Here is a 25,527-nt window from a genome sequence, read left to right as displayed (position 1 = left end):
AACGGGGAGAGGAGCGGCAGCTGGGGAGATGGGCAAGGCCACTCGCGTTGCCTGACCCACAGTGACTCAGGAGGCAGCCAGGGAGCCATTCTTACATCTCCCTGGGGTCGTGGCCCCCTTCCTTTCCACCCACAACACAGAGGGTCATCCCCAGGACGGTGCGTGGGGTGCGCTCTCCCCACCCGGATCTGTCTGTCTGCCCCAAGCACTGGCCCAACACCCAGTCGGTGGAACTCAAGCACCCCAGTCAGCAGGTCGTGGGGTTGCCGACCTCAGCGGGGAGCCTTGGAGACCGATACAGGCCAGATGGAGGTCACACTGATGGCACCTCCCTCCTAGGTACAGTCAAGTCGCATCTGTACTCAACTTGTTGGCAAGGATGGGACATTGGTTTGGAAACGGATGGCGACCTCCATTGGAGCTAACAGAACACGAGCTAACACACAAGCTGGCCCGCAGTTGCCAGTTCCCTCCCAGATCGTGATTGTCCCCTCTGAAGCCAGTTAGGAAGCCAAGGAGCACGTCAAGCTGACCCCGTGTCCTCAGTTAAGGTGGGGCCACCCTGTTTGTGATGTCACTTGCTTTTATTCAGCTTCTCCTCAGTTCCCTGACGAGAGAGAGATTCCTGCTCTAGGCTTGTAGGGATCCCTTGACACCTGACAGATGTGACTGGCAGCAGTTGACTAGTCACATATTCTCACAGTTCAAGGGAGGAGGATACCACACACTGTGCAGGGCTGCACAGGAATTGCACTTGGGAACAGAGGGAACAAGCAGGGGCTTGGAAGGCAAGACTTTGTCCTAACAAGAAGGTGGGGCAAGTCCTGGTTCCCTTGGGAGGGTATGAGTGGCTTGCTTGAAGAATTCAGTGGGCTTCTAGGGAACTGAACGCTGCTCCCCCAAATCAACAGGCACTATGTCTGGTCCCTGTGATGAGAAGGGTTTTTGCTTAGGAGACCTTACGTGTGAGGGAGGAGGGAGAGGAGAACTTGCATTAGGCTGTTTCCGTCCCTCCTTGATTGTCCCTGGTGTGAAGACAGCCCTTAATATGGAATCTTCATTTCAGGCCTTATGCCCCAAGAGGTTATGAAAATGTCAGCCTTCTTACAACTACTAATGGCATTTCACAGTGAAACAGTATACAGAAGAAACATGTAAAAGTTGTATTGCTGTATGCTAGCAACGAACATGTGGGCTCCACTATCAAACATACGTTCACAATTACTAGTAAAACTATACTTAGGGATCAATCGAACAAAGCATGTCCAGCACTCGCATGCCCACAGCCGTTAGCACTGATAGAGGAAATCGGAGATATAAATAAATGCAGAGATATACCATGTTTGTGAATTGGAAGCCTAAGCATAGTGAAGATGTTCATTCTGCCCAGATTGATAGATCGATTTAATGCAATTCCTGTCAAAACCCAGTCAGGGTTTGTTTTCTTTTGTAGATTGATAGACAAGATGATTCTAAAGTGTATGTGGATAGACAGAGGAATGAAGAGTAGTTTCAGAAACAATTTTGAAAATAATAATAAAGTGGGAACATGCAGTGTACCCAGTTTCAGAACTTCTGCGATAGTTTTACTAAGGACGATTGTGTGGTATCTGCAGAAGGACAGACACAGATCAATAGAACAGAACAAAGAACCCAGAAAGAGTCCCCACAAATACGCTCAACTGAGTTTTGAAAAGGGAGCCAAAGCACTTCAGTGGGGGGAAAGCTGGCCTTGCGACAGACTACAGCCATTTCAAGCTTGTGATGAACACACAGACGCCAGACTCAGAAAACAGCACCAGGAGCGAAGGAAGACGGGGCTTTGACGGCGGTCCCGCCAGGTGGTGACGGGAAAGGAGGGGTAGACGGTGCCCAGGGCTCTGTGGGCGGGGCCAGAGGAGGCACCCAAGGGGCGCGTCCGCGGGCCGAGCGGGCGGGAAGCTGTCCAATCAGCGTCTGGGCAGAAGCGCCAATGAGCGGGAAGGTTGTTGGGCGGTTGACGTGAGCGGCGGGTCTGAGCCCCGGCAGCTGAGCGCGGCGGAAGCGAGCCCTCCTTCCCTCTCCGAGGCTGGCTCGTCCCCCCAGCGCCCGGGGACCCGGTTTCGTTGTTCTCGGTGGGGACAGCACCCCGGAACCTCCACGGCCATGGGCGCTCGTCCGAGGACGGCCTCTTTCAGCTCCTGTTCGTCCTCCTCGACAGACCCAGACGACGAGGGAGTGCGCGGCCCTTGCGAAGATGCTTCTCCGTGCAGAGGTGCCTGCCGGGCGCGGGGACCCAGCGTCCCCGGGGGCCTGGGGCCTGGGTGGGGGGCGGGCCTGTGTCTCCGGAACACGCTCGTTCGCCAAAAGGGCGCCGTCACCTCGTGCGACCCTCGTTTCGCACGTGTGAAGTGCCCGGCGCGGGGCTTCATTCCTGGAGCGGAGAATGACCTCCCTTGTGCTGTGCGCCAGGCCTGGGGGGAGCGTGACTGGGAATGCGGCCTGCAGCAGGCCGGCGGGGTCTTGGCCTCCTTGGGGCTCGAGTCCTTATGGAAGCCCGACGAGAAGCAAGGAAGTCTAGCGTTGAGAGGGGAGGAGGAGTGCAGGTTCTTCCTCTTGCATAGGTCACATTCCGTTGGGGATCGTCAGGGTGCCCGTTGTGCACCTGAGATCAGGTCAGTCAAGGTGTGTTGGGGCGGGGCGGGGGGGATGGTCTGCCCAGGAGCACGTAGTAGTGGTGCGCAGAGCCAGGACTTTGCAGAGCTCTTGCGTGTCTGCCGCAGGAGGCTGCGTTCTAGGGGTGCAGTGGGGGCCGTGTTGTGAGCACAGATAGGTGTCGGAAAGCCCAGGCTGGGGTGTAGTTCGTTCGTTCGTTCGTTCGTTCAACAGAAAGTGTTGAGAGTGTACTTCGTGGTAGGCCCTTCTCTTTGGGGGGGTGGGGGGGGTGGGTATTCAGCGATTGGGAACCCAGGATAAATAGGACAGATACGGCGTCTACCCTATCACCACCTGGTTGGAAAAGACTGGAAGCAAATAATTGCCCATGAAATACATAATTACCGTTTTGCTTCGAGTGCTGAGAACTACGGGGTGCATTCGAGTTTGTCTTTTAGGCAGTAATGTTTAAGCTGAGAACAGAAGGCTAAGAAAAAAACGGGGATGTGGGAGGGTGTTCACTTAGAGCAGGGAAGGAGTGTGAACTGTGAAAGGAATTGAGGGAATGCCCTTGAAGCCGGGGCCACGTAGGGACTGTAGGGACTGTAGGGTGGGCAAGCCAAGGTTCGGGGTTAAGACTTGCAGTTTTTGTAGGTTCCTGGAGACTAAACATAGTGATTTAAGACATGGAGTCCAGAGCCAAGCTGATCGGAGCTCTGCCTCTTATGAGCTGTGTTCCTAAACCATTCTGGGTCTCAGTTTCCTGATGTGAGAAATGGAGATGATGATAATCCCACTTCTTAGATGATTGTAAAGATAAATGATATTTAACGTTAATGAAACACGTAGAGCCCTGTCTGACATGTAGTGGGTGTTAGTGGTGGTTGATTAAATAAAGAGGTAAATACATACATTGGTATTGAAGACTTGACGGTAGTGTGTGGTGAAATTTGGGAAGCTAAAAGCCTTCCAGCCAACTTCATTTCTTCTCCAGTGTTCAGGTGCTGTTGACCACATGTGTAGAACTGTTGAATTAGAAATAATGTTCGCATATCGACTGCTACTTGCTAAGAGACTCTGAAGTGCCATTGAAATAATCAGAAAATACTTTTCAGTAGCATAGTATAATTTTATTTAAAATGTATTGGTAGTCTTGATTATTTAGTATTTGTTGGTAAACGTTTTAGCAAACTTGCCTACTTAAAACAAAGTAAGTTAACTGTAGAGTAATTCAGACACAGCCAAAGGACAGAGAAGTAATATAACTAGAGCTTTCCTTTTCTTGACTCTCTAGGGGATAGTTTTTGTAATTTCTCTGTTCTTCTTTGCCTCAGTTTTCGATGCCCCCCTGTGTCTGCAGCCATCTAAACATTGTAGGGCAAGTTTGGGTTTGGAATTGCAGAGAGTACAGTGGTACCCAGCCCAGAGTGCACATCAGCAGAGCCTGTGGGGCTATTTAAAGAAAACACAGATGTTCACGTCCTCCTCTACACTCACTGAGTCAGAGTCTTCTGGGATGGGCCCGGGGCTCTAAAGACCACGTATATTTGTCATCTGGTTGCATTTCATGAAAGCCTTTTTAGCACCGGGCTTTCCTTTATCTGAACAACATGCAAGAAGATTGGGAGAATCCATAAGTTAACGTTTGAGGACATTTTGCAGGGCTCTGTCCTTCCAAGTTCTGTGATACCGTGATGTGCATCTTCACTGTAGTGTGTTAAACCCTTAAACTTTGTCAGAAAGTCATGTGATTAATAACGTAGAGATTCCTTGCGTGAATCGTGGGCAGATCACTTTGTGCCTCAGTCCTGTGTTTGGAATGGGGATAAAAATGGTAGCCCACCTTTGGGATGTAAGGATTAAATGAGCAATAGATCCAAGGCAGTTAGCACCGGGTCTGACACAGAGTGAAGCCTTCCCTAAATAATTCTTACTTCTTTTGCTTTCCCTCCATTATTTATTTATTTAAATACAGATTTTATTTACTTCTTTATCTTAGAGAGAGAGAGAGAGAGAGTGCATGCCCCTGGCGTGGGGCCAGAAGAGGAGGGAAAGGGAGGGGGAAAGAATCTCCAGCAGAATCCACACTGAGTGTGGAACCCAACTTGGAGCTCAGTCTCGGCACCCTCAGATCATGACCTGATGTGAAATCAGGAGTCGGACGCTGAACCAACTGGGCCACCGAGGCGCCCCTTGATTTCCCTCCATTCTGAATATTATTTGGTTCCAGCTATGTCCTAGCTGTGGGTTAGGCTGGTTCCTGCTGCCCTAGGTTACAGCCATAAAGCCCCTAAAATCGCACTAAGAAAGCCAGTTAGCCTCCCAGGACACCTAGGATTCCCTCCAGGAAAGGGAACCATCCCTTCCTCCCGTGACGGTGGTCAGCATCCTCCACAAAGGCCACTGGAAGCACAGCTGTCGTTAAACACAGTGGCTTCGTTACTCATCCTGAGGGGGAACCCACGTCATGGGGACTGTGGGGCTGATCCGTAAGAAAGAGGGTGTTAGAAAGAACTTACAGGATTTGGGCTTTGGGCGGATGTTTTTGGGAGTGTTCAAGGAAGCAGGGGTGTGCTCTGGTCTGGGTGCTGAGGCGAGGCGAGGCGAGACAGTTCTGGGATCGGGTAGCTCCATCAGTGTTTTCTAGAAGGAGGTGTGAAGAGCGTGACGGACGGTGTCATTCACAAGGAAGACACTCGCTGGTATCAGGCGGGAGAGAGGAGGATTGGCATTTGGGGGTGGGCACGACAAGCTGGTTTTTGTCTGTTTGGACAAAAGAGCAAGGGGTCCTCTTTGGTGTCCCTTCATCACCGGGGCCACGGCACCTCAAGCTGCTGTTCTGCGAGGTCATTTGCGTGCAACCGGAGAAGCACGTGGCGTCTCCTGGAGCGCCAGGCCCGCGGCGACCAGCCGTGCAGCCCGGCTCATGGTGCCAGGCCGCCTCCTCGATGTCAGCACTGCTCTTGCTTCTTTGCCAGTGGAGGGGGGAAGCCTTCAAAAGACAAATAGGTGTTTGCAGGGCAGAAGAAACTAGCCTGGCCGTGGAAGCCCAGGGCTGTGTCATCGGCACCTGACATTGGGCCAGGGAGCGGGGAGCAAGAGAGAATTCTGGGGAGGTTGTCAGAGAATGACTCGTGCGAGGACCAAGGGGTCAAGTGGGGGAGCTGACGTGCTCCGGGTTTTCGGACGGTCCCCAGGAGCCTCGTGGGAGATGCACTGCTGACAAAGAGCAGGTCTGTTCCCCTTTCCTTCCCTGTGGCCACAGCCCTGGCTCCGGTCCCTTCTCCTACCTGCTCTGTTGCAGCAGGTCCCTCTTGTTCTGCCTGCTTCTCATCCAGCTCCCTCTCCCATCCACGTGCTCCTGCTCTGGCCAGGGTGATCTTCTTGGAATCCCACATCTTCTCCTGTTACTGCGTTCCTCGAAACCCTTTGATTCCCCATCAGCCACAAGGTGAGAATCTGTACTGTGTGGCGACTCACTTTGCTTTTCCTGATCCTCTCACGGTTCCCTGGGTCTCCCGCTGCCAACTGGAAATCTGTATTTCAATGTCTCCGAATTATGGCAAATCCATTCTTTCCAAAACTTCTCAAGATCCCCTTCCTGTATTCTCCTCCTCGCCACCCCCCCCCACCCCACCCCAACTCCGTGAATCGGGCCACTGTGTCCTTCAGGTCCCACGTGCAAAAGGGAGGAGTCCTCTTGGAACTCTGCTTTTACTTCCTTACCCCCTTGTGTGATCATTCTCCCAGACCTGTGATTTTATCTGCTAAATATCTCTGGAATCTACCTCCTTTTCTCCACCTCTGCTTTTGCCCTCTCATTCCGAGTTAAGGTCATTTGTGGTCTGCGCCATGGTTCTAGTCTGCTTACTGAGCTTCCAGGCGCTTCTACCGCCTCCAAATCCCTATCTCCCCCTGAAGCCAGAGGTTTGTGGAAGGCCCATTCGTTCATGTCACTGCCTAGTTTCCTGGCTTCTTGTTGCCGTTCGAGATAGACCGAAACGTTCCTTCTGTGTGTGCACGGCTGCTCCGTCCTTCTTCTCCAGTCTTGCTTCCCGCTCGCCTTCCCTGCTGTACTCGATCCGGTCATTCCTTCCAATGTGCCCTGTGCCCGCCGGCCTTGGGGCGGCTCGGCTGCTCCCTCTGCCCAAGATGCTCTTTCCCCCACCCGCCTTGCCTCACGAGCTCTCATCTTCCCTCAGATGACTGCAGCAGTCACTGCACATTCTTTATTGAACGCCTTCTCAGTTGCCAGAGGCTCGGTTCTTGTGCGCTTCCCGATGTGACCCAGACAGACCTCGGTGGAGCTGTTAGGGAGCCTTTCTTCCAGGGAGAGAAGCAGCCAGGAAACACAGAGGCAAGGAATCTGGCGCATCAGGGGTCCTGGATGCTGTAGGAGCGTTGGAAGGGGTTGTCCTCTGAGCTGGGATGGCCAGGGACGGCCCCCTGAGGACAAGAGTGGGGAAAGCCTTGCAGGAGGTTGAGGGAGTGGGCCCTGTGCATGTCTGTGGGAACAGTGTCCCAGGCAGAGAGAAGGGCGAGTAGGAAGCCCTCCGTGGAGGGAGCTGGCCTGACTTGTTCCAGGAATGACAAGGCCAGAGTGAGGGAGAAGGGGAAGAGTAGCAGATAGGGTGTTAGGGACCTGGGATGGTGGCCACTGGGGGATTTTGAACTGAAGAATGAGGTGACCTGACTTGGGTTTTAATGGGATGAGTTCAGCTTCTCTGTTGAGAACAGCGAGGGGGGAAGCAGGGCGATGAGTTAGTAGGCTCCTGGAATATTCCAAGTCAGAGATGCTGCTGGCTTGGATCAGGATGGTAGGGGTGGAAGTGCTGAGAATCGATCCAGATTCTGGGTACGTGTTGAAGGGAGAGCTGATGGGATGTACTGACAGATGGGATGTGGGTGAGGCCGATGAGTCCAAGAAGGTGCCCAGCCTTCTGGCTCGTGTGAGATGCGGCTCCCTCCGGAGGCCCCTGACACCCTCGACAAGGTCCAGCCCCTTATCTGTTCTCTGTGCATCTCCTCTGGGGCAGTCAGTCCCGTTGCTCCGCAGACATCTCGTTTAATGTTTGTCTGCCCCGTGGGAATAGCGGTGCCGAGACGGACCATGTGTGTCTCAGTGCCATGAGCCTTGTAGACCCCTAGTAAGTATTTCTGAGCCGGCCGAGTGATGAGGAACTGAATGGAGATGCTCATGGTTCTCTTTCCTGATGAGGGCTCCCAATTCCCATGTTCTGTTTCCCTGGTTTTGAGTGGTCTGTGTGTTTTAGAAACCAGGCCAGGGGCTGTAAGACGGAAATGGTATTGTGAGAATTGCAGAAGTTTCTCTGATGTCAGCCGCGTCGAAAAACGTCGCCCTCGTCGTGCAAGTGGGTCAGAGGATCACCTCTTGGGAGAGGCAGCATTTTCTGGAGGGCCTAGGCCTTGCAGCTCACTGATGGCATCTTCCCGGCTCTGTCCAGAGTGCAGGGCTGGGATTTTGATCTGAAATATTCTGAAGGTGGGGGCTGCTGCTTTTCCTCCCCAGAGAAGACATGTCACTTGCGGATGAGAATATTCTGGTAAGGATAAATTAGCTGCCAAATTTGCCCATCAAGAAAGTCAAATAAATAATGGCTTTACTGGATTTGCGCTGCCTCCCCCCCATTTTTTCCAAAAGGGAACAAATTAATTTTTGAAAAGATCTGTGAAAAACAGTGGTCTCAGATCTAGAATACGAATTATTTTTCTTTTATGGTTAATTTTTTTTTAGGTTTTATTTTTAAGGGATCTCTCTGTACCTAACTTGGGGCTAGAGCTCATAACACCCAGATCAAGAGTCACATGCTCTTCCAACTGAGCCAGCAAGGTGCCCCTTCAGGGTTAACTTTTTAAATGACAAAAGTGAATACATATCCCCCACTCAGCCTCATTTGAATATAGTGTGCCTACAGGTTTTCATGCCTACAGTTTTTTAATGTCTGAATGTTTTTCCACAGTGGGGTTGTACTTTACGTGACGATTCTGTTTGTTATTTGGGTGGCTATGATTTTGCTATTAAGATAGGGCTGTGATGAACATCTTTGCATGTGTGTTTGAGTTTTCCCTCGAGATAGATTTCAGGGTAAAAACTTCTGCAAAATGATCCTCAGGAGTGGTTATGTCATTTTTGGTTCTCACCCATGGTAAATGAGATGGTAATGACAGAATATTTCTCAGTCTTTTAAATTTCTTGTCAAGTGGCAGGGGAAAAATAATGCCTGTTTCAATTTTTATCTCTCTCTCTCTCTCTCTATCTATAAATGTATGTTTTATATTTAAATTTAAATATGTATTTATTTTATATATATTTGAATTTATAGATGTAGCTCTATGTATTTATACACATACAAACATATTTCTAAAGATTTATTTGAGAGCGAACACGGGGGAAGGGCAGACGGAGAGGGAGAGAGAGAATCTCAAGCCGATTGCCCACTGAGTGCAGAGCCTGAATGGGGCTGGATCCCACAACCCTAAGACCATGATCTGAGCCAAGATCAAGAGTCAGATGCTTAACCGATTGAGCCAGCCAAGTGCCCCTTACATTTATATTTTTATAATCACCTGTAATACTGAGCAATTTTAGTTGGTCCCTATCACTGATACTTTTTTCACGGATACTTTTTTACATGAATCCTCGCTCGTTATCATTTTCCTGCTGGGTTGTTGTCTTTTTGTTTGGGTATTTATATTTTTCTTATTGATTTGTAGGAACTTTTTATAGGTCGGATAGTAGTCCTTTGCCTCTGTACTCGTTGCAGTATTTTCTCCCAAACGATTGTCTTTCGGTTTCGCTTGTACCATACATTTCAGGATACATTTCATTCTGAATCTCTGTGGTGCCCAATCTCATAGTCTAACTTTATAGCTTGTGGCTTTGGATAGTGCTTCAAAAGACCATTTTCAATCGCTGCATTTTCTTTTAGCACTTTTAGGGTTTGGGCTTCTGTTGCTTAGACCATTCATCTGTCTTTATTATTTTGTATGTTACAAGGTAGCACTTTTGTCCCTACACCATCTAGTGATGGTCTGTATCCCCCATGGATTTGAAAGAGCCCTTAAATGCTAAATTTTTATATATACTTTGACACAGACATGGGTATATCGTTCTTCACTTCCAGTTGGAATTGCTTTTTTCCTTTTGATGCCTGAACATTTTGCCTTGCGATATAACTTAGTTGTGAATTGATTGAGAGCGCCTATAGCTTGCTTCTAGAGTAAGAATAGGTTTGTACCGCTGAATAGCACCCTTTTCTTAGTTCATTTGAGCAGCTGTACTCCAGGAAGGAAGAAAAGAAAGGGACCCTGACAAAAAACATGTGTCTAAGCCTGTGAAAGCAATAGCTTTTTAGGTAGTCCTGCCATGTAGACTTCAACATACGTGTCATTGGCTGGAAGTCGTCATGTGGCCCTACCCCTAGCTGCAGGGACGTGGCGGGGGGGAGAATTTCTCACAGGGCAGATTAATACCTCGAACAAAATTGGGGCCCTCTTCGTAAGGAAGCAGGCGTAAGTGGATATTGAAAGGGGAACTCGGATTGGGGCACCTGGGTGGCTCTGTTGTTAAGCCTCTGCTTTCGGCTCAGGTCGTGATCCCAGGGTCCTGGGATCGAGCCCCGCATCGGGCTCCCTGCTCAGCGGGAAGCCTGCTTCTCCCTCTCCCACTGCCCCTGCTGTGTTCCCTCTCTAGCTGTCTCTCTCTCTCTGTCAAGTAAATAAATAAAATCTTTAAAAAAAAAAAAAAAAGAAAGAAAGAAAGGGGAACTTGGTGGGTCAGCTCCATCTCTCATCTTTTTTTCTTTCCTTTAGAATTTCCCCAGGTAGGGGTGCCTGGGTGGTTCAGTCAGGTTGAACATCTGACTGTTGATCTCAGCTCAGGTCTCGATCTCAGGGTTGTGAGTTCAAGCTCCACATTGGGCTCCGTGCTGGGTGTGTTGCCTATTTAAAAAAAGAAACAAAGACAAGAATCTCCCCAGGTATTCTTCAGTGACAGAGGTGGGACGGCAGGGGAGAAAAGGAGATAATTTGTAAAATAAAATGCTCAGGTCTCATTGTTCAGCTTGATGAGCATTAAGAAATGTATACAGTTGACTCTTGAACAACATGGGTTGGAATTGCATGGGTCCACTTATAGGCAGATTTTTCGATAAATAGAATACAGTACTGTAAACATATTTTCTGTATGATTTTCTGAATATGTTCTTTAGTGTACTTTATTGAAGGAATACAATGTATAATAAATGTAACATACAAAATCTATGTTAATCAACCGTTTATGTTATCAGTAACGCTTCTGGTCGTCAGTAGGCAATTAGCAGGGAAGTTTTTGGGGAGTAAAAGTTAAATGACAATTTCGGACTGCACAGGGGTCAGCGCCCCTAACCCCTGGGTTGATCAAGGGCCAACTGTATATCTGTGCACCATCCCCGAAAACTGTATCTGAAACTCCAGAAGTTTCCTTTGTATGTCTTTCTAGTTAATCTCCTTACCTCCAGTGGTCATTTTCTGATTTCAGGATCTATGATAGAGTATAATTGCCTTTTCTTGTACGTCGTGTAAATGGAATCAAGCAGTATGTATCGTTTTGTCTTCTTTCACTCAGTGTGTTCTTTGCGATTTATCCATGTTGTGTGCACTTATCCAAGATACACAAAGCCAGATCCTACTACTTTAAGTGGTAAGGACAGATTTTAATCAGCAATGACTATTGTAGTCAGGAAAAGAGTCCAGCTTGAATGAAACTCAACCTTGATTTGTACAGAGGGTATTTTATGTTTTAAAGATTTTATTTATTTTTTGACACAGAGAGAGAGACAGCTAGAGAGGGAACACAAGCAGGGGGAGTGGGAGGAGGGAGAAGCAGGCTCCCTGCTCTGCAGGGAGCCCGATGTGGGGCTCAATCCCAGGACCCTGGGATCGTGACGTGAGCCAAAGGCGGAGGCTGAACAACTGAGCCACCCAGGCACCCCACCGAGGGCATTATAAAGAGAGGATGAGGGAGTCATGCCAGAGGTGAATTAAATCAGAGAAGTAAAAGATTACAAAAAGTGGGAAACGTGAAACCCCCTGCATTTACTCACTGGGAGACAGAGGCCAGACTTTTCATTGTTGGCTGAACAAACCATGGATGCCTTGAGTTTTCTCAGTAGGGACTAAGGGTGACTGGAGTCACCCTAGGGGTGGGGTCTTGAGCTGTTGTTAGGAAGTATGTTAGTGTTTGGGCGAGTCTGCATATGATAAGCCAAGGTTGAGGCCCCTTTGAGAAGAGGGCTCAGAGGAGTCAGGCTAGCGTTTGCTTAAGGAGAGAGTCTTTGTGAGTGTAAAATGGTGTGGTCCTTTGTATGTAGTGTGCATATACCACAATTTTTTCATCTGTTCATCTGATGATCAGGCATGTTGTTGTATCCAATTTTTTGGTCATTGTGAATAGGCTACAATAAACATTCTTAGAGCAGTCTTAAATTTCTCTTGAAATTGCTTAGTGGAATTGCTTAGTCACAGCGAAGGGATATATTGAACTGCTAGACTAATTTCCAAAGTGGTTTATCAGTTTACACTTCCCACCAGCAATACAGTAACACTCCAGTTGCTCAGCATCCTCGTGAACATTCTGTGTTGTCAGTGAGGGTGAAATAGCATCTCATTATGGTTTCACATTGCATTTCCCTGGTGAAGCATGATCTTAGGCACCTTTTCGTGTGTTTCTTGGGCATTCCGACATCTTTTGTGACCTGTCGAACGTTCAAGTCTTCTGCCCGTTTTTGTTGTTAATGTTGTTTTTGGTTTTGACTTATTGGAGTTTATTATATATTCTGAATAGGAATTCTTTGTCATACAGATGTATTTTAAAAATACATGTATAGGAAAATAAAAATTTTAAATACTTAGAGTAGCATCAAAGCACGTAAACTGGTTGGGGTGACTGGCTGGCCCAGTTGATGAATCATCTGTGTTTTGATCTCAGCTCAGGTCTTAAACTCAGGGTTGTGAGTTCAAGCCCTGCACTGGGCTCCATGCTGGGTGTGGAGCCTACTTACACAACAAAAACAACAACCAAAACAACCCCAAACTGGCTGGGAATAAGTCTCATGAAAGACATGAAACACCTTTACACAGAAAAGTAAAAAACTTTGTTGAGAGGAATTCAAGAAGACTGAAATAAATGGGAGCTCTGTTTTGTTCATACATCGGGGAAGATTTGATGTCCTGGAGATTTCTGTTCTCCACGCCTTGATTCATGCAAACAGTGCAATCCCAGTTAAATCCTAGCCATGTTTTTTAGAAGAAATGAACAAGTTGATTCTAAAATGTATATGGAAATGCAAAGGGTCTGGAATGGCCAAAAAAGTCTTCAAAAGAAGAACACAGTTGATGAACTTACACTGCTTCTTCTTGCTTAATTTTAAGACTTAGAGCAAAGCCACAGTAATCCAAGTCTTTGACACAAAGAGAGATCAATGAGCAGAGCAGAGAGTCCAAAAAATAGACCAAACGCAAGTACTGTCGACTGATTTTTGCCCAGAGTGTCCAGTCAGTTCAGTGGTGGAAAGGGAAGTCTTTTTAATGAATAATTCTGTGTGACCTGGACATTCAGGCGGAAAGAAAACGGACCTTGACCCCTCCCTCATTCTGACATACACACATTAATTTGGGATGAATCATAAACCTAAATATGAAAGCGAGAACCAGCGGCGCCTGGGTGGCTCAGTCGCTTGAGTCCGACTCTTGATTTTGGCTGAGGTCATGATCTCGGGGTCATGAGATTGAGCTCCGTGTGAACCCTGTGTCAGGCTCCACGCTAAGCGAGGAGTCAGCTTGAGATTCTTTCCCTCTCCTGCTCCCCCCTGGGCGCGCTCTCTCTCAAATAAATAAATCTTAAAAAAGGAAAAAGCTAGAACCGTAAAACTTTTGTATGAAAACATGGGAAAATGTCTTGACAACCTTGAGGTAGACAAATGTTTTGTATGCAGAACACAAAAAGTTCTAATTAGAAAGGAAAAATAGATACACTAAGAAAACGAAGAGGCAAGACAGACTGGGAGAAAATATTCAGAATACGTGTTCTTAAATGTTTTATTTTTTCCAAAAGTACTTTAGCATTATTCAGATCCATGGTATCTTATTAGTGTATTCTTTATTAACTGTTTTTTTCTTTTTTCTTTTTTGTTTAAGTCAGATATGAGACATTGTACCGTGGGAAATTTCTGATTGGCTTCTCCTCCTTATTCACCCTCTGGTCAATGTTGGTTCCTTTTCCGTTCATGTCTTGCCCAGTGTTCAGGGACTCCTTGCAGTAGAGACAGTAGATTTTAGATCCTATTGATCCTTGTGAAGTAACTGGCAATTCGATGAAGCCAGAAAGCAATAGCAGTAGCTTCCTTTGGGAGGAAATGATAGCCTGTGAGTCTTAGTCAATTGAGGCCCAGTGTTGTTTTTTGTTTTTTTGTTTTAAGATTTTATTTATTTATTTATTTATTTATTTATTTATTTATTTATTTATTTGAGAGAGCGAGACAGAGTGGAGGGGGGCAGGGGGAGAGGGACAAGCAGAATCTGCACTGAGCGTGGAGCCTGAACACGGGGTTCGATCTCAGGAACCTGAGGTCATGACCTGAGCCGAATCAAGCGTCAGACACTTAAACGCCTGAGCCGCCTAGGCACCCCTGTTTTTCGTGTTTTTTTGTCTTTTGTTTTTGTTTTGTTTTTCTTAGGTGATTAAACACTTAAGGCCTTGCGGATCTGCTGAGGAAAGCAACAGCGCTCACAAGAAGGGAAACAAACTCAAAGTCTGTGTAGGTACAAAGTCTGTTGCGCGTAAGACTTTGCTTCCTGCCTTCCATTTATAAGCAAGAATAAACGCAACAGGAAATAGGAACCCAAAACTGAGACTAGAGGACGTAAAAGAACAACAATAAAATTAAAAATGAGAGGTAGAGCATATCTTCAAGGCCCGTATGCAGCATGCAGTTAAAATTCCCAACTTGAAAACCGATGCTGAGAGTATTGGATTGAGTCTTGCAATTGCAGATATATACATTGTAGGTACATATATATGTACATACAGGGCACCGCATATCTATCTATCTATCTATCTATCTATCTATCTATCTATCTATCTATCTATCTACATGCACTGTGTATCCCTACAGAAGCAGACACACATACACACCGACACCATATCAGCAACTGAAGTGTTGGGGGAGGGATGGAAGTCCAAGTGGGTAAGTAGGTTTGCAAAGCAATGGAATTAAGTTTCCTCCGAGGTTGCACAGCTTGAGGAAACAACCTCGACCTCTGTCTGTAAGCGGTGCCTTCCACAGAGGGTGCTTCTGAGGGCTGTACGTGTTCCTGTTTGTCCAGCGTGTGGAATAATGCCTGGCATTGTAGCCAGCACTCATGAGTGTTGATGAGAAGTGAAATGAAGCAGCCCCAGCCTGGACCCTCACTGGCTGGAAGAGCGGGGAGGGCCCCTTCCCATTCCCTCCGGTGGAGGGCATGTCACACCTTTCCTAGCAAGTTCCCACCGTTGCAGGGGACGCTCCTGCCGAAGGGGCCAAGTCAGTCAGTGCTTCTTGAATGAACTGGTGGCTGCAGCAGATCAGTGTTTCCCACGGGAGGAATGGGAGATGACTTGAGGTGGCACCCAGATAGAAGTTTTACATTTTAATAGGTATTTATTACAGGGTGTGTTAGAAGAAAATATTAGGTAGCACGTCAGACCTGGGTACTAAAAAGAAGTGAAAATTGCAGGGAACACTGGATTGAATAAACCCTGAGAAAAGGTCTTTCTAAATATGGGATCTTTTTTTTCCTTCTTTAAAGATTTTATTTCTTTATTTTGACAGAGACAGTGAGAGCGGGAACACAAGCAGGGGGAGTGGGAGAGGGAGAAGCAGGCTTCCCGCTGAGCGGGGAGCCCGACGCGGGCCTCGATCCCAGGACCCTGGGATCATGACCTGAGTCGAAGGCAGACACTTAACGACTAAGCCACCCAGGCGCCCCTAAATATGACATCTTAAGTCAAGCAGAGAAAGTCACTTATCATATGGTTTTACTTACTTGTGGAACATAAGGAATTGCGTGGACGACTTTAGGAGAAGGAAGGGAAAAATGAAGGGGGCGAGATCGGAGGGGGAGACTAACCATGAGAGACTATGGACTCTGAGAAGCAAACAGAGGGTGTTAGAGGGGAGGGATGTGGGGCGATGCGTTAGCCCGGTGATGGGTATTAAGGAGGGCACGTATTGCATGGAGCCCTGGGTGTTATACGCAAACAATGAATCATGGAACAACTACATGAAAAACTAACCGATGTACTGTATGGTGACCAGCATAGCACAATAAAGAAAAAATAAATAAAGAGATCTTTCATTCTTTGGGTTTTATTTTATCTATTTATTTGTTTAACTTTTTGAGAGCGAGAACACATGTGAACGGTGGTAGGGAGGGGAGGGGAGGGGAGAGAGAAAGATCCCAAGCAGGCTGCACGCCCAGTGCGGAGCCAGACGTGGGGCTCCATGTCAAGACTCTGAGATCACAACCTGAGCCTCAGCCAGGACTCGGTTGCCCAACAGACTGCGCCACCCAGGCGCCCAGATTCACTCTTGATGTGTCCTGCAGTCACTGTGCACCATGTTGGAGTTGTCATTATCTGTGCACGTGGACGTGCTCGGTCTTCCTCGTGGCGTGGCTGGACCGCTGCACCTGCAGCCCCTGGCTGCTTCGGTCCACGTACCATTTAAGGGCCATTTGAAGAAGGAGCGCAAATCCCGATTGCTATTCCAGAACCATCCGTTGAGACCTTCTGACGAGATCAAGAAAGACAGAGGAACACAGCCTACACCTGGAGGGTCGGGAGCTTGGAAAGCAATCTCAGAGCCGGTGATGGCGATCTCTTCAGAAACTCAGCCTCGCCAGTGCCCTTGGCGGCTCGAAGGTCAGTGTTGTGTGGCAACTCACAGATCTCCTGAAAGGGAAGACTTGACCAACTCATGTCACTCATCCTTTCCCTTTTGTTCTGTCCCAAAAGTCTAAAAGGGCTTTTTCATAAACATGAAATGAGAATTGTAAGCAATAAGAAAGACATGGACTAACTGGCAGTGTTTCTTTTTTCTTTTTTCAGTCTTACAATTGATGGTGTCTTAGAATGAAATATGGCCTATGGTTAGTTTAGAAAAATTATAAAACAGAGAGAAATGAAAACACATACAGCCCAGAAATCTCTGAGCTTTCACCTGTTTCTCTGCTGTTCTTCAACCTCCCTGTATACCTTCTGCTACTGGAACATTCCGAGGCGCTTCCTGCCCCCATGCTGTTGTCCTTCATCTGGCATAAGCTCTGACTTCTCTGTGTCTCTGTCGCTGTGTCTTCCCGGGTTCCCCACTGTATCCCCAGTGCCTGGCACTTAGCAGACACTCAACAAGTATTGCTTGACTGGATCAAGAGTGTTAAACTGAGGGCGAGCACAGAAGCTGCTCCTTGTCATCCAGGAGAGGGCAGTAGGAAGGACAGGGAGGAGCTCCTAGAGGAAGGCGGCTTGGTCAGCTTTTCAGCAGGTAGAGCTGCTCAGCGGGGGAGCGAGTGCCTCCGTGGTGGGGCGTGCTCAGGCAGTAGCTCGGTGTTGTTGAAGGGTGCTTGCCCTGCATGTCAGGGTCGACCAGGTCATTTGGAAGGCCCCTTCCAACCAGACATCCATGTTTGCGGACTCTTCTCCCGGGTCTGTGGTTCTTTCTCGACTGCAGATAGGGCTTTTACCACTGGATGGCACCAGATGAAGGCTGTGAGGACAGTGCTCATCCAACCACCCACAGTGAGAACACAGTTTTTTCTCTTTTCATTATGGAAGTATCGTTGATCTGTACAATGTTATGTCAGTTTCAGGTGTGCAGCATCGTGATTCGACAAGTTTGCTCATTACTCAGCACTCACCACGATTAAGTATAGTCACCATCTGTCACGGTACAGTTGTTATGACAATATTATTGGACTATATTCCGGATGTTGTACTTTTCATCTTTGTGAGTTATTTATATAAGTGGAAGCTTGTAACTCTGAATTTCTTTGACCAATTTCGCCCCCCCCCTTTCCGTCTGGCAACCATCAGTTTGCTCTCGGTGTTTAAGGGTCTATTTTTTTTGTTTGTGTAGAGAACAGATTTTTCATGGCACTTATACCCCAAACACACACTTCAACAACTTCACAGAAACAGTCTTTAACTCGTACAGTATGTAACGCATACTGATTTTTTCTAGTTTACTCTAGCTGACTGCATTTTCTAAGACGGGGATTTGCAAACTATTACACTGATTTTATGACACGGATGGGTCACAATCCACTGTTTGAAAAGCACTGTTTTAGACAACGCAGCCTGTTCAGCCTTGTAAAACTCTGTGGGTCAGTTTTCCTTGACAGTCTGGGCTGTAGCAAGTTGTGTCCCTTAGTGAGTACTTGGTGTGTTTCTGTGTTGAGCTGCTGCCTTGAGCAGCAGTAGGTATGTGCTTCCTTATGGGTGTCTGTGGATGTGGGAATATGGACGTGGGAGATGGCGGGGGGCGTGTTTGTACAGGATTAGCACCTACTGTAGTCCAGGCAGCGGTAAGCCTTGTCAGTGGATATGAAGAGAAGATATATTATCTGTCTGCTTCTGGGAGCTCAGAACCCAGCTGGGTGACATCACATACACATACACACACACACACGAGCGTGCACACCCCCCCACACACACACCCCCTCCCCTCCCCCCCCACACCCCCTACCCCTTTCAGCTTACTCATCAAGCAAATGGAAATGAACTGATGCGCTCAGAATACCACTTAGGACATTTCAGGGTGTAACAGAAGACCAACTCCATTTGGTTTATTTATTACTTTTTTTAATGTAAATTCAATTAGCCAACTTACAGTACATCATTAGATTCAGATGTCGTGTTCAGTAGTTTGTCAGTTTCATATAACACCCAGTGCTCATCACATCACATGCCCTCCTTAGTGCCCATCACCGAATTACTCCATCCCCCCACCCACCACCCCTCCAGCAACCCTCCCGTTTGTTTGCTAGAGTTAAGAGTCTCTTACGGTTTTTCTCCATCGCTGATGACTTCCCATTCTGTTTTCCTTCCCTTCCCCTACAGTCCTCTGCCCTGTTTCTTATATTGCACATATGAGTGAAACCATTTGATATTTGACTTTCTCGGATTGACTTATTTCGCTCAGCATAATACCCTCCAGTTCCATCCGTGTGCATGTAAATGGTAAGTATTCATCTTGTCTGTTGGCTGGGTAATAGTCCATTGTGTGTATGTGTGTATATATATACACACATATATATATGTGTATATATATACACACACATACACACACACACATATATATATATACCACATCTTCTTTATCCATTCATCTGATAAGACATTTGCAAATATCTTCTCCCATTCCGTAGGTTGCCTTTTAGTTTTGCGGACCTTTTCCTTTGCTGTGCAGAAGCTTTTTCTCTTGATGAAGTTGCAATAGTTCATTTTTGCTTTTGCTCCCTCGCCTTTGTAGATGTATGTAGCAAGTAGTCGCTGCGGTTGAGGTCGAAGAACTTCCTGCCTGTGTTCTCCTCTAGGATTTTGATGGATTCCTGTCTCACAGTAAGGTCTTCCATCCATCTTGAGTTTATCTTTGTGTATGGTGCCAAAAAATGGTCCCGTTTTATTCTTCTACATGTGGCTGTCCAGTTTTCCCAGTACCATTTATTGAAGAGACTGTCCTTTTTCCACTGGATATTCTTTCCTGCTTTGTCGAAGATTAGTTGACCATAGAGTTGAGGGTCCATTTCTGGGTTCTGTCTTCTGTTCCGTTGATCCATGTGTCTGTTTTTGTGCCAGAACCATACTGTCTTGATGATTACAGCTTTGTACTCTAGCTTGAAGTCTGGCATTGTGATGCCACTAGCTTTGGTTTTCGTTATCAACATTCCTCTGGCCATTCGGGGTCTTCTCTGGTTCCATACACATTTTAGGATGATTTGTTACAGTCTGTGAAAAAAGTTGATGGTATTTTGATGGGGATCTCATCGAATGGTTCGATTACTCTGTGTAGACATTTTAACAGTGTTTTTCCAATCCATGAGCATGGAACGTTGTTTCATTTCTTTGTGTCTTCCTCAATTTCTTTGCTAAGTGTTGTGTAGTTTTTGGAGTACAGATCCTTTACGTCTTTGGTTAGGTTTATTCTTAGGTATCTTATGGGTTTCAGTGCATTTGTAAATGGGATCGATTCCTTCATTTCTCGTTCTTCTGTCTCATTGTTAGTGTATGGAAATGCAACTCATTTCTGTGCATTGATTTTATATCCTGCTGAATTCTTGTATGAGTTCTAGCAATTTTGGGGTGGTGTTTTGGGTTTTCCACATAAAGTATCATGTCATCTGCAAAGAGTGAGAGTTTGACTTCTTTGCTCAGTCGGATGCCTTTGATTTCTTTTTTGTTGTTTTCTGATTGCTGAGGCTAGGACTTCTCTAGTTGAAGAACTGCGGTGAGAGTGGGCCTCCCTGTCATGTTCCTGACCTTAGAGGAAAAGGTCCCCGTGTTTCCCCATTGAGAATGATATTCGCTGTGGGCTTTTCATAGATGGGTTTTATGTTATTGAGGTATATCCCCTCTACCCCTATACTGTGGAGAGTTTTAATCAAGAAAGGATGCTGCATTTTGTCCGGTGCTTTTTCTGCATCCGTTGAGAGGATCATACGGATCTTGACCTTTCTTTTATTAATGTGAAGTATCACATTGATTTGATTTGCGAATGTGGAACCACCCTTAGAGCCCAGGAATAAATCCCACTTCGTCACGGTGAATACTCCTTTTAATGTGCTGTTGGATCCTATGCGCTAGTATTGTGCTGAGAATTTTTGCATCCATGGGGTCTTTGTCTGTTTTTGGGATCAAGGTCATGCTGGCCTTAGAGAACAAGTTTGGAAGTTTTCCTTCCATTTCTGTTTTTTGAAACAGCCTCAGAAGAATAGGTATTAGTTTTTCTTTGAATGTTTGGTGGAATGCCCCTGGGAAGCCATGTGGCCCTGGACTCTTGTGTGTTGGTAGATTTTTTGATCACTGCTTCAGTTTCCTTGCTGGTTATGGGTCTGTTCAGGTTTTGTATTTCTTCCTGATTCAGTTTTGGTGGCTTACAAGTTTCCAGGAACGCATCCATTTCTTTCAGATGACCTCATTTGTTGTCCTATAGTTGCTGTGTGTGTTCTTAAGATGGTTTGTGTTTCTTTGGTGTTGGTTGTGATCTCTCCTCTTTCATTCATGACATTATTATTTTGGGTCCTTTCCCCTTTCTTTTGGATAAGTGTGGCTTGAGGTTCATCAAGCTTATTAATAATTTCAAAGAACCGGCTCCTGGTTTCATTGATTGTTCTACTGTTCTTCTGGTTTCTATTTCATTGTTTTCTGCTCTAATCTCTATAATTTCTCTTCTCCTGCTTGGTTTCGGCTTTAGTTGCTGTTCATTCTCCGGCTCCTTTGGGCGTAAGGTTAGCTTGTGTATTGGAGACTTTCTGATTTTTTGAGGAAAGCTTGTATTGCTATGTACTTTCCTCTTAGGACCGCCTTTGCTGGATCCCAAAGGTTTTGAACGGCTGTGTTTTCAGTTTCATTCATTTCCATGAAATCTTTAATTCTTCTTTGATTTCCTGGTTGATGCATTCATTCTTTCGTAGGATGCTCTTTAGCCTCCGAGTGTTTGAGTTCCTTCCCTATTTCCTGTTGTGACTGAGTTCCTGTTTCAAAGCATAGTGGTCTGAAAAGAGGCAGGGAATAATCCCAATCTTTTGGTATCGGTTGAGACCTGATTTGTGCCCCGGTATGGGATCTCTTCTGGAGAATGTTCCATGTGCCCTGTAGAAGAATGTGTATTCTGTTGCTTTAGGATGGCATGCTGTGATGTACCTGTGAAGTCCATCTGGTCCAGTGTGTCATTCAGAGCCCTTGTTTCCTTGTTGATCATCTGCTTAGATGATCTGTGCATTGCTGGGAGTGGGGTGTTGAAGTCCCCTACAGTTATTGTATGATTCTCGTCGTGTTTCCTTCATTTGGTTCTTAATTGGTTTATGTAATTGGCTGCTCAAGTTAGGAGCATATATATTTATAATTGTTAGATCTTCTCGTTGGGTAGGCCCTTGAAGTATGATATAGCATCCTTCTTCATCCCCTAATACAGTCTTTGGTTTAAAATCTAATTTGTCTGATAGGAGGATTGCTACCCCAGCTTTCTTTTGAGGTCCATTCGCGTGATCAATGGATCTCTACCCCCTCACTTTCGATCTGGAGGTGTCTTTAGTTCTACAATGAGTCTCTTGTAGATAGCATATGGATGGGTCTTGCTTTTTTATGCAGTCGGATACCCTGTGTCTTTTTTTTTTTTTTAAATGATGACTTTTTTTTTGAAGATTTTATTTATTCATTTGAGACACAGAGATACAGGGAGAGAGAGAGAGAGCGAGAGAGAGCATGAGCAGGGAGAGAGGCAGAGGGAGAGGGGGAGAAGCAGGCTCCCCGCTGAGCCAGGAGCCCGATGCGGGGCTCGATCCCAGGACCCTGGGATCATGACCTGAGCCGAAGCCAGACGCTTAACCATCTGAGCCCCCCAGGCGCCCCTACCCTGTGTCTTTTGATTGGAGCATTTAGCCCATTTAGATTCCGAGTAACTATTGAGAGAGATGAGTTTAGTACCGTTGTATTACCTGTATAGTCCCTGTTTCTGTAGATCTTTTTCTTTCTGGTCCAGTGTTACTTTTGGGCTCTCTCTTGGCATAGAGGATCCCTTTTAGTATTTCTTTCTTTCTTTTTTTTTTTTTTAAGATTTTATTTATTTGACAGAGAGAGACACAGCGAGAGAGGGAACACAAGCAGGGGGAGTAGGAGAGGAAGAAGCAGGCTTCCCGCGGAGCAGGGAGCCCAGTGCGGGGCTCGATCCCAGGACCCTGGGATCATGACCTGATCTGAAGGCAGATGCTTAGCCGACTGAGCCACCCAAGCGTCCCCCCCTTTAGTATTTCTTGCAGGGCTCGTTTAGTGGTCCCATAGTCTTTCAGTTTCTATTTGTCCAGGAAGCCCTTTAGCTCTCCTTCCATTCTGAATGACAGCCTTGCTGGAGAAAGTATTCTTGGCTGTATGTTTTTCTCATTTAGTACCCTGAATAGATGATGTCAGCCCTTTCTGGCCTCCCAGATCTCTGTGGATAGGTCTGCTGCCAGCCTAATGTTCCTACCCGTCTAGGTTAGGAACCTCTTGTCTTGAGATGCTTTCCGGATTTTCTCTTTATTTCTGAAATTTGCAAGCTTCGCTACTGTATGTCAGGGTGCTGATATATTTTTATTGATTTGGAAACGGGTTCTCTCTACCTCTTGAACTTGTATGCCTGTATCCTTCCCCAGATTAGGAAAGTTCTCAGCTATGATTTGTTCATATATACCTTCTGTCCCTCTTTCTCTCTCTCTCTTTCTCCTCAGGGCCTGCAGTAACTCCTCAGCGGGGAGTCTGCTTGCTTCAGGATTTTTCTTTCCCTCTGCCCCTTCCCCCGCTCACTCTCTAAAATAAATAAATCTTTCAAAACAAAAGGAAGAGATCGAAGGAGGGAGGCAAGATGGTGGCACGGTAGGGGAGCTCGTTTCATCTGGTCCCTTGAATGTAGCTAGATAACTATCAAATCATCCTGGACACCTCTGAATTCAACCTGAGATGTAAGGAAGGAATTGCTGGAATTCTACTAATAGACAAGTGACCACTTTTTGCAAAGTAAGAGGTGCGGAGAAGTGAATCTGCGGGGATATATGGGAAGATCCTCTGCGGGGAGAGGGAGCCTGTGTAAGCCGGCCACAGGCAAGTGATACAGCCCCAGAGCGCAAAATCAGAACCTTTAGAAATCTTCTCCGCTAAGAGATAGCCCTGCCTGAAAGGTGCTCTGGTGGCAAGGTGGGGCAGCATCCAAGGTGGGACAGTGTGACCTCAGGATCCCTGGGGTCACAGGAAGAACAGGGGTGCTTGAGCCGGCAGAGTTCCCAGGCACTGGAGTGGGGAAACTGGTTAGGGTCAGGGAGCAGGGGGGGTTCTCAACTCAGTTTGCCATAAACCACGAACCACGGCTCATCTGGGTGACAGCTATTGTATGCGGGTCCTGCACAGGGCAGACAAGGCGGCGCCCCTCTGCCTTCTCCCAGGAGGATCGGTGCAGGCCCTCACCACAGGAGCCTGCAGACTTTGGCACACACAAAACTGAAGACCGCTTATCCCTGACAGTTTACTGAAGAGAGGGGACCTCGATCTTTTCGCTCCGGGCCTGGAAATCGGGGCGTGGCCATTTTTCTTTTCATCCTCTCAAGTGGCCCAGAGAGCCTTCGGGGAATAGAATCACATAGAGCAACTACAAGCAGTTTACACTGAGCCCGCCCCCCCCCCCCTGCAAGGGGCGGTACAACTCCCCCCAGGCCAAGACACCTGAGGGTCAGCACAGCAGGCCACTCCCCGAGCAAAGCAGCTGGAAGAACAGGGGAAGAAGTTTAGGAGCCCACAGGAGTGCAAAACTCCAGCACTAGGGGAAAACAGTAAATTGAATTCAAAGGTTATTTCATGATTCGTTTATCTTGCAGTTTAAAATTTTCCTTTTCTTTTTTTCTTCCCAACTAGTTTCTTATTTTATCAACTCTTTCATTTTAAGTCGTTTTTGATTGTCATTTTCTACATTTCCATTTTTTAGAGATAGTCTTCAGTTTTGCTTCCTTCTGCTACATTCAATTTTATGTCTGTATATATGTAACCTTGGTGATTTTACACTTCTGGGATTTAGTGTCTTTTAACAAACAGGCCAAAATACACCCAGGATTTCATGGAGGTTTGACCACCTGGGAGATAATATTCTCTCTTCTCCCACCCCCCAGCCACCCCCCACATTTCTTTTTTCTTCTCTTTTTTGGTTTCTGACCTCTTCGGATTTGACTAGTGTGTATTTGCTTGCGTCGTGGTTGATATTTTTTATGTTGCTCTCTTGTTCCTCCATTCTTCTCTGGGCAAAAGGAATAGAAGGAGGAATTCACAACAAAAGAAAGAACCGGAGGATGTACTCTCTGCCATAGATCTAATTGATATGGACACAATTGAGCTGAGCCTAAACCAAGAGTTGGCCGTTCAACTGACTGAGCCACCCAGCTGCCCCTCCATTTGGTTGAAATGGTAAAGACATTTATTAATTCACATGAGGGGCATTTATTAATTCACATTATCCGATGAGGGGCAGAGCAGGCTATAGGCCCACAGGGGCTTCGCATGGTTTTAGGGATGCAGTGTCCTTCCAGTACTTCTCCTTGTCCTAAGGCTGGTTCCCTCAACGGTTGTCAGAAGCCCTTCAGTGGTAATCTGGGCTTCAGCTCCCTGGTTTAGAACACTGAAAGTTTGGTTCCTTGTAGTGTAGACCGGGGAGAGTTTAGGCTACCATAGCATTTTCCAGGTTATAGTGTAGACCAGAAAGTGAAGGCTACTATAACATTTTCTAGGTTGTGGCTGTTGTGTTTCTTTGTTCCTGGTTTTCCCACTAGGACTTGCTTAAAGGGTGTGGAAGGACCGGTTCCTAATCCAGAGCCGGGGGAAATACTTAGGTAGTCGTTCGTGAGTTTTCCGGAACGATCCTGGATCTCCTTTCCTATGGACACAGAACTTCCGGTCGAGCAGAGTTCTCTGACTGGCTCTCACCCGTGGGTTTGCTGAGGGAATAAGTGGTGGCAGGTTTTCTAGGTGAGGGATGAGGTGAGGTTCTGTGCTGTCTAGGGTCTTGGGGAAGGAGGTAGGCGCACGAGTAAAGAAAGGGAAGAAATGGCTGCCGTGGGGACGGTGAC

At 46.8% G+C, this 25,527-nt stretch overlaps 1 protein-coding gene across 7 annotated transcripts in view; it reads left to right on the top strand.

The window, feature by feature from the left end:
• Nucleotides 1-1,557: 1,557 nt before the first annotated feature.
• The window catches only part of LOC135364283 (thyroid receptor-interacting protein 11-like), a 50,626-nt gene continuing 26,656 nt past the window's right edge, over nt 1,558-25,527 (top strand). For 2 of the 7 annotated variants that reach the window (XM_064590254.1, XM_064590253.1), the window contains exon 1: nt 1,558-2,254. The gene's annotated coding sequence lies outside the window, so the exon portion shown is untranslated. Of the gene's footprint in view, nt 2,255-16,443; nt 16,595-18,787; nt 18,908-24,712; nt 24,869-25,527 lie in introns of all 7 variants that reach the window. The other 5 variants (XM_064590255.1, XM_064590258.1, XM_064590257.1 and 2 more) reach the window with 5 other exon arrangements.

Source organism: Mirounga angustirostris, unplaced genomic scaffold (genome assembly GCF_029215605.1).
Source record: "Mirounga angustirostris isolate CCGP_5_RB_7025 unplaced genomic scaffold, mMirAng1.0.hap1 SCAF_5, whole genome shotgun sequence".
Lineage (NCBI taxonomy): Eukaryota > Metazoa > Chordata > Mammalia > Carnivora > Phocidae > Mirounga > Mirounga angustirostris.
This window is presented reverse-complemented; position numbering and strand designations above follow the sequence as displayed.